The sequence below is a fragment of the Haemaphysalis longicornis genome, unplaced genomic scaffold, assembly GCF_048455015.1.
Source record: "Haemaphysalis longicornis isolate Haplotype H1 unplaced genomic scaffold, Haemaphysalis longicornis Haplotype H1 scaffold_9, whole genome shotgun sequence".
NCBI lineage: Eukaryota > Metazoa > Arthropoda > Arachnida > Ixodida > Ixodidae > Haemaphysalis > Haemaphysalis longicornis.
The window spans coordinates 111,956,950-111,969,391 of NW_027526460.1; the positions used below are offsets into that span (position 1 = coordinate 111,956,950).

Consider the following 12,442-nt stretch of genomic DNA (forward strand, 5'->3'; position numbering starts at 1 on the left):
GAACTTAAGTCTGCTGACGTGTTTTACAGGCGAAAGCAGTGTGGCTTACTCTGGCTATACCTATTGATTGTGGGGTTTAACGCGCCGACGCAACGCAGGCGATGAGGCGCGCCGTAGTGGAGGGCTCCGGATTAATTTTGACCACCTGGGGATCTTTATCGTGCGCCGAAATCTCGTACACACGGGCGTTTTTGCTTTTCGCCTCCATCAGAAAGCGGCCGCCGCGGCCGGGAATCGAACCCGCGACCTCGTGCACAGCAGCGCAACGCCTTAGCCACTGAGCCACCGCGGCGGGTACTCTCTGGCTATACCTATCAGACTTCTTGCAAATTGGGCGAGTTGGATCGCATTCATGGTGGTCAGCGCGAACGAAAACAACACACAGAGAAGAGAATAGACGACACAGGCGCTGTGTCGTCTATTCTCTTCTCTGTGTGTTGTTTTCGTTCGCGCTGACCACCATGAAGACTTCTTTACTTCAACATCGTACTTGCGTCTTCTTTAGTTTCTGCGTCTTTTGGCACGAATGACTTCGAAGGGGGACACTTCATGCGACAGCTTCCCTAGAATCACCGTTCTCCGTGACAGCCGCGCACCTGTTCTACTCACGTGCCTGGAAACGTGTTCACGCAGCGCAGTGATAACGCAATGGGTTCCTACTCTGAATGCCCGGGTTGGATTTCCATACGCGACTCCAATGTGCTTTACTCTTAAAGGGATTAAAAATAAAGCAGATGAGGGGAAAAAAAGCTTTGCCATCCCTTCCTAAGCAAAGTTTAGAGAAGCGCGATAGCTTCGTCCAACCCAAGGAAAGGGCATCCAATCTATAGTCAAATCCACAATGACCCAAATATCAAACGAAGATCGAACCCATGCCACAATTTTTCACGCACTAAGTAAACGCGTCGACGAACGATCTAAATGTATACCGATGCGCGGCTTATGAGATAAAGGTACACTATCATACCCCATCTTCATGATCGATGCTTGTATTGTCTCGTCTAGAACCTTTCTCTATTCTAAGATATTCAAGTATAACCGGTTTGACACACTGGAAGGCCCGTTTTACGCACGCGTTGTGCGTCCCATGATTTCATCAGAGATTTTCGGTCGACCAACCACTCTGTGAAATGCATTACCTTTTGACGGGACGCCATACGTCCCAAGAAGAAAGCCTTCGCTTTAAAAGAAAGCGCAAGTGCACAAAAAATGACCTTTCACAATATGAGAGAAGTGAAGGACTTGGTTCGACGCGTGTTAGTACGTTTCGTTAACACAGCGCGTCACTAAACGGGGCAGAACAGCGGTTTGCACACGACAGGCGTTGAACTCACAACCAAAGTTTATTGTCAACACGTTTTCGCTCATTTGCATTTTGTACCGCCTAATCCCGTGACACGACCACGCGCATATATAGTAAACGTGTTTTCGATAAACATCAGTTGTGATTTTAGAGCCCGTTCTGTGTATCCCCCCTTTTTTGTTCCCCGTCTGGTGACGCGCGGTTTCAACGAAATGAATATTAACGAACTCGCCCAACTTATTATCCTGACGCACATACGATGACGGCCATGTAATGAGCGCATGCAAATGAGTTCGGTTTGCAAGGAAAATTCGCACTCCGCCGGCGGCAGTTATCGCCCGCGGAAAGTGTGAGACGCGTCCAGCGAAATGAGCGTTTCAAACTACCGTATCTGGTCAAATATAGACCTAGCAGGAATAAAGATCTGCTCCATCTACATCCAAAAATTCATAGAAACCAAAGTGATGACACGTTTTGTTCTCTATGTGGATTTAAATCAAGAGAACGTACGAGGCAATCACGTTAGATTTTAATGGGTAAAATAACTTTGATTTCACTAAGCGTATCTTTAAGTTTGCTATCCAAGTATTCAAAAAGCAAAATACGAGGAAGCACTTCTGATCCGTTATGAGTGCGGAAACCTGTGTCTTTGGGACTGAATTACTTCGAGCGGCTTTTTCACCACTCCACCGTGTTTGCGTAAGTTTATTGGCCTTCGTTTCTTCGTCTTACACGCGAATTACGTCAGCAAGGAGACCATGGCGCACACCACAGCCTCTCTGGAATCGGGAATCTGCGCAACCGGTGTGCACTTGTTCTACTCACGTGCCTTCACGTTCAGGTGCCACGCAGCACGCACTATTCCACAACCAACTTTGACGTTTACAAATCCCAGTTTCGTGAGTTTTGGAGAAGGGAGCATGTTATCTCCTCAAAGTTCCCTATTCTTGGCCAATCCCACAAGTGGGCCTCTGTTACGTAAAAAGGAGCAACAACAACAATTTTAACGCCCGCCACTCTCGAGACACCGAGATTGGCTAACGCTAGAATAAAAGTTCCTGCTGTTGTTGTTGTTCCTTTCAACGTAACAGATGAACTGATTATTTCTTTCCAGGATCTTCCAGTGAACATCACCTCCTGGCCACATCTCCCTTTCTCTTTTCCCCATCTCCCTCTTCTGGGCTCCCCCATCTCCCCCATTTCCCCCATCTCACACTTCTGAGAGCCTAGGGGCTCTTCTTGTGTTAATAAGAGACTTTCACTCAATCTACCGCTCGCAACGTGCAGGGATAGCACAGTCGGCTACTGCTGTGAAGACCGGGGTTCAAATCCGGACACATCACGCGTGCCCTTGGCGGCCATTTTTTTGATCGGACAACAGCGGCGATTTTTCGCAGAATGGGGTACTTAAGGCTTTTGTCTCAAAAGGTCAAAAGAAGGAAGAAATGAGGCAGCAGAAAAACAGGAGTGTTACAAGGCTTGAACCCAGTTTGCCACAACTGCACGTGGGAAAGGGGAAAAGCTACGGAGGGGGAAACCTATACAGAAAACGCGAAACGTAAAGGAACCGAAGAAGCCATGGCGAACATTAGGGCGACGCTACACGTTCTAGCGAAGCCAGCGCCCGCATAGCCTTTTGTTCTAAGTACGTTGTTCGAAGAAAGCGAAGACGATTACTTTAAAGGCTGAAGCCTCGTAGCTGTGTCGTTAAGACACTGAATTGATTCAATCTCCAGCTGCCTTGGGCGACAATGAGGAGCCGAAAGAACCCATTCTCGTTAGACCAACGACAGCACAGCGCGTAAATTGAATCCTGTCTCCACTATGCCCTCAGGCTAATCCTTTGAAATTTGTTGTAATAAAGATACTTTCAAATGAATGAATGAATGAATGAATGAATGAATGAATGAATGAATGAATGAATGAATGCCTCGCATGTTTAAATGCGCGGTGCTATACCGCATTTGACAAACAAGTCGTGTAAACTCATTACTTATCCAATCAGACTTCGCTAAAGGTGAATACGGAAGGGTTTTGAGAAGCGGTATGCAACCATACCACCGAACACCCCGGAGGAAGCTGCTACTTCAGTGCAGCTACAACAATAGAGTTATTTAACCAGGGCGACTGGTGCAGTGTAGCCCTTTATGATCTCCTATTAAACCTCCCAATGCTCTAATGCGACCCGTTGAATTATTTCCTTTCATGGGTGGCCTGAAATTTTATATTTGAATACCAGGTATCCGAGCCTGATTCATTTGAGCACACGGGTAGCTATGAGATCTAAATGTCCGCCACTGAGGGTCATTTTCGAAAACCTTGACTGTTATTGGGAAGTTGTCGGCTGTTTTATTTGCGTATTTTGGATCGCGGTGCTATCCAGAGGTCTTCAGGCGGAGGTTGCGCCAGTCATGTTACTATCTTCATCATGTCTGCCTCACTTGAACTATCACCGGCACTCACAAGGTTTCGGTGGGGGCTATCGCGGGCCCCGATTTGTGTTTTCCCGTTGCTTACAAAAGGCGGTCATCATCATCGCTCTCTAGGCTTGCCTCTAAAGGGTGCTTCACAGCAAGCACACTTTTACTGCGGTGAAGCTATCAAAACAGAGTCGCCAGTGAAGCAAACTAATGCAGTACTGGCTGGTAATGATTGTGACACCTACAATGTTAATTTATGACAATTTGCGTCCGGAGGTGCCAAACCTGCAAAGCAAATCAACGCACAATAACCACATTACATTCATGGAATCTTATAGAAAAAATAGCCCGACTTAACTGACTTAATGTAGTGAACGATGATGTTAAAAGCGAAGCTGCCTGGCGTTCCATAAACACAAGGATAAGATTCTTAGAACTTCTCAAAGCCAGCAGACCAATTCCCGTTCACGCCAATTCATTTTAACACAAATGTATTTTATTCCGGGATACACGAAGATTAAGGTGACGTCATGTTTGTCACGGAAATGACGCCAGTACAACGAGGCAACCGGCCTGTAAAGTGTGCACCCCTGCACACAGGGTCTTCTTGCTGGGAAGCAACCTTTAGTGCTACAGAGTACATTATACTTCGGGTTGTTCGTTTTCGGGTTTTATATTTTAACACGAGAATGTTTTATGCCGGGATACACCAAGATTTCGCTGACGTCATATCCGTCACGGAAATGACGCCAGTACGCCTTTGCCGAAGCGACCCGCCAGCAGGACGTCGCTCGCCAAGCACACCCACAAGACAGCCGCCGACCCGCAGATCATGCTCAGCTGCAGATTTCGCTGCACATTTCACTTTCGTGTTTTTACCAATTCCTATGACAGAGGAATCAACCACAGTTATTTCCGTGTTCCACTGCTCGCGCCACTCACTGGAACCTTTCGTTACTTTTGAACTTGAAACATTGCCTCGAGGGGGCGCAGCGAGCGCTTTTTGCTTTTTAACGGCGTAATTTATTTGCTATCGCAAAAATCAAGCAGCTATCCATGTATTTTTTTAGTAGAAGAACAATTCATACATCACTTACGTATTGATGTCGTGCCTCAGACATGCCTCATGTTTTCTTTTTGCTCAACAATGTTGACAAGCATAAACATTGCCACCCGATTTAGGAGTTTGGCAAAGCATTGCCGATAAAAGCGTCTCGTTCAGTCATTCTGTTAAGGGTGACTCACGTGTTAAGATTCCTATGGGGCTTACGACTTCACGACCCACGGGCTTAAAAACCATCACGCTAAAATACAAAAAAGTTCTGCAGGTCCGTGAAAATGCTCCAAACGGCCTAGTTTGCTTGTTTCGGAAATATGTTAGTTCTGTACTGAAATATAAAAATAAAACTGTCGCATGAAAGACCGCCAGCGCCATCTAATGAAGACTAGATAAACAAAATGCCTTTCTTGTTTATTTTTTATTTAATATTTAAGCAGAGATGTGGAATATTTCTAAAAGAAGCAAACTTTTTCTATTGGCGAACGATATTTGTTTTGCATGCGGGTCCCGAAATAGCAAGTCCTGCAGGAATGTGATCACGTGAGTCCCCCTTAACTTGCTGCATGTGTGCGTGGCGCTTGTTATACCCCTCACCAGGCTATGCCCTCTCCACATCGCTGCGACCGCGTTACAACATTTCTTCCTATGAAAGCCTCGGCTAAGAACAGCTTCGCTTTTAAAACTACGACGTAAGCAGCTGTGGAGTCGGTCCCGCAGGCTGCTCCCCATCAGCTGTCACGTGATTTTCCATCAGGGCCAGCGAGCGCGATATCCGAGGCAATCGGTCGCTCTCGCACACCTCTTCTCGTCTCCTATTCGGTCACGGATATTCGAGCTGGGAATAAACCCGGGCGAGGTCTGCAGTGCTGCTCGGCCCGCAATCGGTTTTTCACAGGTGCCCGACGAATCACAACGCGGGGTACCTCGAATTCGCTGCATCGCGCTGGGTAAGCAAAATTTCGCGCGAAAAAAAAAAGGTATTTGACTAAGCCAATTCAAGTTCGGCTGTTGGCTTATATGGCAGTGCCGTTTTGTGAGAGAACCCGCCAGGGATGTTCGGGTAATTTGGCATTCGACAATGGCAAATTGAGCGGAAAAAGAGGCATACAAAAAAAAAACTATATGAAAAACAAAAGAGCTGCCCCTGCATCTCACGTTTCGTCCATTCATCCTTGCGCGTTTTCACGGGGAGTGAAAAAAAGTGTTTAGCAACACGAAAAAGTTAAAGGCCTGACCGTGATCTCTCTAGCCAAAAATAGTCGCACTAACAAGGCGTCCGGTTCCCCCGTTCACCTGCCTAAGTGCAGTTAGACACGGCGTAGAAAAAAGCTGAGGATTGGCGGCAGAAGTCTTACGCCGAACTTAATTCCCAGTCATACGAGGAGAATGAGTACGAGGATCACGCCTCGCATGTTATTCCAAGGCTCGAGCAAAAAAATTGTCCTTACGTACGTGCGTCCCGAAGCAGCGACATCGTCGTCAACATCCCGATTGGGTCATCATTGCTCATTTGAAGAAAAAAAAAGCACTAGTTAGCACTCGCCCCATTAGGCGCGGAATGGTGACCACACCTATCATTACAATAAGCAGCAGTTCATCCACCTATTAGTTGAGCGAGAGTGATGCCGCTGCTGATACCACAGACAGTTTCGAGTCCGTGTGTGTGAACAAAAAGGGAAAAACTGTACATTCGAGACTGTACAAGCATGACAGAAATTTCTGTAGGAAAATGCACGCAATAACAAAAAATGGATGTACACCTTGCAGCATATCTAAGCACGTGCTCTGAATGTGTTGTTGATTGCACATCGCATGAATCCAACTGGACAGAACAAATGAAATTCCCTGTGATTGGCCACCACGGAGCAAATGCGTTTAGTCCCATCGGGGAAAAAAAGAGAGAAGTAATCATTTGCTTTCCACACTGATATGATGATGATGATGATGATAGTGATGACGATTAGAGGCTCTCCCTTTGTATCAGGGCATCATTCGAAGGAGCCCCGGATCGCCTGTCACACGGGATAACGTCCAGGAGTCAGGGGTAAGAGAAGTTCCTTGTATCTGATAAAGCGTATCGGAGCTAGTTAGCGCGCCTAAATGAACTGCTGAAAGAACAGACGCCGAGGAAGCTGTCAAATAATAACGCGCTCAGTCCAGAGCCAGTGAATCGAATGCCGCGCGCTTGGTCTGCTAGTATTTACATCAGAGCGCGGTTTTCTCTATAACCGTGCAACGAGATCGAGAACGTTGTAGGCTAAAGCACTCAGGGTGAGTGACGTGCGCGTTACAATCTTTCCCTATCAAAAAAGATAGGCGGGCGCGGCGCAACGACATAAGGAAGAAGCGGGTGCTCCGCTTTTAGTAAGGAATAAAACCCTGAGCGCGGCTAGGCGCTCGGGACAACACAAACACTTAACAAGGCATGGTGGGAGGCAATATAAAGAAACCGCGCCTTCGAGACTCTACCGAAGAGACGGAATCTCTGCGCGAGACGGCTGAGAAGTTCTTACACGGATGTGAGACTACTCGGCGTTGGCAGTGTCATTTGAGGATGATGATGATGACGACGACGATGATTATCATAATCATAATAATCATCATCATCATCATGCCACCACTGTCATCATCATAATCCTGCCTGCCAGCGGCAGGGCAAAGGCCTCTCCCATAGATCTCCGATTATCCCGGTCCTGTGCTAACTGATAAGATATGGCTGGACTGTCATTTGATATGGCTACACAAATCGATGCATACAGCAGCACAGCCAGCGCTTCGAGTTTCTGCAGCGTGAGAAAGAAACAAATAATTCGGTGGACCACTTATGCTGGCTCTGAGTCTCCAAACGGCGGCCAGAAAACGGGTAGAGCGGCGCGTCTGGGCAGTAAGCTTTATCATAAATTATCATCGAAATCACCCCAACTTAGCCCCTTCCCCCCCTTTCTACGGGAGACGTGATCGATGAAAAAAAACTGGCATAATTATCGTTATAACTATCGTCAACTACGGCAGTTATTGTGTCCAGCCTCTTCCCTATAGATCTTCCCTATCCCTGCATAACAGCCCGCGCTGTAAACAAACAAACAAACAAACAAACATGAACGTATCCTCGATCAGCGTTAAATGCGAGCGCAAACAATGACGGGACAAAGGAAATGGCGGCCGCACAGAGTCGCAGACATCGCGGCAGCTCCCGCGACGGCGATTCCGTGAGAGCGAAAGTCAAAAGCCGTGTCCACTCACGCGTTCGATGAGCGCGCCGGCGGTCAGTCGGACAGCAGCACGAAGAAGCGGTCCTCCTCCAGCATCCACAAGTCACGGACTCGGAGAAATGGTCACCGGAGCTGGCGACGTGCTCCGACGGCGAGATGGACGGACGCGGCGGCGCAAGTGCTTGTATATCCAGTGTAGACGCTGGGAGGAGGCAGTAGTTGAACACCGCACTCGGGGGAACTGAAAACCGAGCGGAGCCTCGACGGCGGGATGACTTGCCCGCGTCTCGTCTTTCCAGACAGACGCCGCCAGGGAGAGCGAGACGACGCTCAGCCAGCTACGAAGCCAGCCGAGCCGGCTTTGGTTCTTCGCTCGCGTTGCTTGCCGCCGCGCGATGCCGGGGAGGGCTGCTCTGTTGCTGACCGGCTCGACGAGAACGACGTCGACCGACGCTTACTGCCGCCGCCGCCGCAACTCACTCGACAACATTTCGTCGGATCCGCAGAGAGGGCACAAGGCGCAGGAAAGCGGGCAGGCACTTCAGGGCCCGCCTTACGTCGGACGTCGAAACGAGCTCGTAGCGGAGTGGAAGTTTTAGAGTATCTGGCCGCCGTCTGGCCCGATGATCCGTCTGGGCTACTCGCGCGGTTGCTTCCTGCTCCGCTTCAGCTGAGGGTGCCTCCTGGGACGTGCGTTTTTAGAGCGTACTTCTACAAGAATAAAAAAAATATGAGTATGTAACGGAGGCGCGTACGTAACGAAACTGCGTACGAAACTGTGTACGAAAGTGTAACGGAACTGCGTACTCTAACACAGGTTTCGACAGGAATGATGATTCATAAGACTGGCCACTTTAAGGTACATCGGAGCAGCAGAACAATGCAATGAGCGGTATATTCAGCCAACCTAAGAAGTTGAACTATGCGGTTTTTCCAGGTTTCCGCCATCTGTTGAACAGCATCGCGCGAGTAAACCAAACTTTAAGATTTCGGCTATTCAGAGGCTCTCTTCTACGAGTGCTATCTAAAGCCTCCTGAATACGTAAGGTGATCGTAGGAGTGGCGTCCTTCTTCAACACTTCTCCGCTGGGGCTCCACTCATCCATTTACTGGACCATCCCATCGTTTATCTAACCTATATAGTGAACGCTCATCACATGCGATTATAAGTGGCGGTATAAATAAAGTGCGTCGCTTAGAAACGAGCGGCGAAGTACAGCGGTGAAGTTCGGTTAAGTGCGGTAATGGCACTGAAAATTATTGCATTCATTAGGTGAAAATGGAACTGTACGACTTCCCACCTACTTTTGAGTCCACGTTCGGTGCGGGTTAGGAATTTTCCTTCGTTTCTCAAATTTGGATTGAGAGGACAGAAACCCGAAACTCTGCTACGCGTTACCGACTTCGGCATGCCAGCCGCAGTCTTATGTCACCGCCCAAAAAACAGGATGGCGGGCACATAGGGTACAGCTACGAAGGAACCCTGCTACAAAAGAAAGCTGTCAATACAAAAACAAACTGACAAAAGCAAATGGGTCATCTTTATTCATGTCCGAACTTCAGAGCCCCCAAAATCAAATTACATACACCGAAAAAAAAGAAAGAAAAGAAGACAGTCTCTCCACCTGTAAACAAGTGATAATAAAAGAAGCGTTTCTTTTGCCTTTCTCGTTGTTCACGCAAGGTTAATATTTTAGTTTTTATTTCTCGCACGGTTAATATTTTAATTTTCAAACAATAGCCGGGAACCGAGCCCACGCCATCACGCTCAGCAGCGGCAGCGTAAGCACAAGCAAGGCGACGCTTTCAGATGCCGTGGTAAGCGGAGTGCGGCAACTCCGTGCGCGTGCACCTTCAAGACGAACGCATCTTGCAGGAAGGAAGGAAGGATTCAGAACGCTCGTAAACGCGTCAAAAGGAGAAAAGAAAATAGGCGCCGCCACGCCGGAGCCGTCCAGAGGAAACGAATAAATAAAGTCGTAGCAATAAAACAACAACCAGCCAGATCAGCGGAGGATAAAGCGAAAGATCGCAACCTGACCTCTTGGCAACAATTCCACAAGGCGCGCCCTTGCGAGCGTGAGAGTCTGGGCGGTACACACGCACACACACACAGACGCACGCGTATGCGTGTACGACGTCGACCGTTTCCCGTGGCGGTCGACGGTGCCGGGATCCGGCGGAGATCCCCGCTTTCCTCCTTTTATGCAACTTCAGCTCTACACTTGAAGGTGGAAGGGGGGGGGGGGCGACAGGAAACAGACAGACAGACAACCAGACGACACGAGCAACAACAGCTACAAACCAGTACCGGAGGGAGAGGAAAAGATGGTGAGAGGGTTCTTTTTGAAGATGCAACCAATGCGTCGAGTGTCTTCGCGCACGCTTTACCTATCAAGGGACTACGAAAACTCTGATGCGGCCATGTAGGTCAAAAGCTGGTACGTGAACGCCTCCGCGTGTAACCTTTGCAAAAAAAAAGTGTAGTAGAGTGACATTCAAACCAGTTCGCCGGCGAGCAATCCCCTTTCTGCCTGCCTAGTAAACAAATTCCAAGTCAGTTTAGGTTATTAAATTATTTCCGCTAAAATTATTTCCGCTAATTTGTTAGTAAATTGCTTGTTGTTACTGGGCTATATAAAACGCAGGCTTTCATATGAGCTAGAGAACATATACGCGACGAAAATTGGTTGTCCGCCCCTTTAATAAATGCAGCCACGCTTACTGGAAGTTAGCGTAGTAAGCTCTCTGCTAGACAAAATATTTGGAATAGAAACGCTTCGCAGAGTTATTTGTCACATAGCCTCTATACTGGCGAAAGGTGCACAAAGAAAGGCGAGAAAAGAAAATGAAAAGTCACAAATGCTGTTGTAGCACAACTCTCCCTGCGTCTTCGTATCTTCTGTCATGCTGCGGAATAAGGAATCGCCATTCCGATTTCTCGAATTAGTTTTCGTTAAAGCTAGCTTCGGGACCAAAACTGCACTCATTCAACGGAACAGTAACTCTCCACCTTGGCGTAGTACTCAGCCGCAACCTCCTCGCGAACAAAGGATAAAACTAACGGTCCTGAGATCCCCAGAAGCTGTGGAGCACCTTACCCTACCGGCGGACACGTCAGCGATACAGCACCGCAGTCTAAGAATATTAATACGATAAATAGAGTCACTGCAATGCAATGTTAAATAAAAATTCACAAACCACCCCCTTCGCCCTACTCAATGAAAAACTAGAAGAGTGGATCAATAAATTACACTGGACGAGTTGTCTCACCCGAATCTTATTAATTGATTGATTGTAGGGTTTAACGCGCCGACGCAACGCAGGCGATGAGGCGCGCCGTAGTGGAGGGCTCCGGATTAATTTCGACCACCTGGGACCTTTAACGTGCGCCGAAATCTCGTACACACGGGCGTTTTTGCTTTTAGCCCCCATCAGAAAAGCAGCCGCCGCGCCGGGAATCGAACCCGAATCCTCGTGCTCAGCAGCGCCACGCCTTAGCCACTGAGCCACCGCGGCGGGTCACTTCCGTATATAAACCACGAGAATGAAATCAGGCGTAGAATTACTACGGGCTTGGCAGCCTTCGGCAAACACTCTGAAGTAACGAACAGTGCACCTCCGTCACTATAAAGAAAAGCACATACCCAATGCCTACTCGCGGTGATGATTTTTGGGGAAGAACCTTGGTGGCGTACCAAGTACCTTGAAAGAACGCTTAGCTCGTCGTCCCAACGAGCCATGCAAGGGGGAATGGAAGGAGCAACGCGTAGGGATAGGAAAGATTAGGCGGGTGGAGAACGTCTGAGCTAAGGTTTAAAAGGGGAAGAAATGAAGCTTGGCTGAGCGTGATATGCGTAGAAGAAACGACCGATGAACCATTCCGGTAACAGAACGTGTACTAAGAGACGGGGCCAGAAGTGAGAGAAGAACTCGATGTTGGGCTGGAATGAAAAAATTAGGAGCAAAGAAGGAAGTAGGGCATAGCAGGACAGGGTGGTTCTGAATCTATGGAAGAGGCTGTCGCCCTGCAGTGAACCTAAATAGGTTATTGTTGCTGTTTCTGATGATGATGGCAAGGGACTTTTAATCACTATATTCAACTTAGTCCAGAGGGAGTCGAACATTGCATTGAGTACAGAAGCATTAACGGGGAATTTTCGCCAGTCGATTTCTTCAGAAAAAGAGGCTCCTACTGCCTGGTCTCCAACCAGCGATTCCGCGAGTTTCAGCTTGTCGCCTTAGTCCCACCCCATCATGGAACTGTATAGGTGAGCGACGAAGTGTTTGTGATCGACACTCCCGAAGTGAACTTTCGAAAACGAGAAGCGTAGAGGAGTTCCATTTCAACAGGAAGCAACGCTTCTCCAGCGACAAGGCGCATCTTAAGTCATTGCGGCGTCTTAACAAAAGTATTGCAAATCGGAATGCAGGACGTTGATCTAAC

The 12,442-nt window shown here is 48.1% G+C and overlaps 1 protein-coding gene across 8 annotated transcripts in view; it reads right to left on the reverse strand.

Moving 5' to 3' along the window:
* The window catches only part of LOC144153757 (uncharacterized), a 592,200-nt gene that overhangs the window by 223,592 nt on the left and 356,166 nt on the right, over positions 1-12,442 (reverse strand). The window contains exon 1 of one of the 8 annotated variants that reach the window (XM_077685467.1): positions 8,027-8,379. The exons of the other annotated variants lie outside the window; for them this stretch is intronic. The gene's annotated coding sequence lies outside the window, so the exon portion shown is untranslated. Of the gene's footprint in view, positions 1-8,026; positions 8,380-12,442 lie in introns of those variants that run through there. 8 annotated transcript variants of the gene reach the window in all.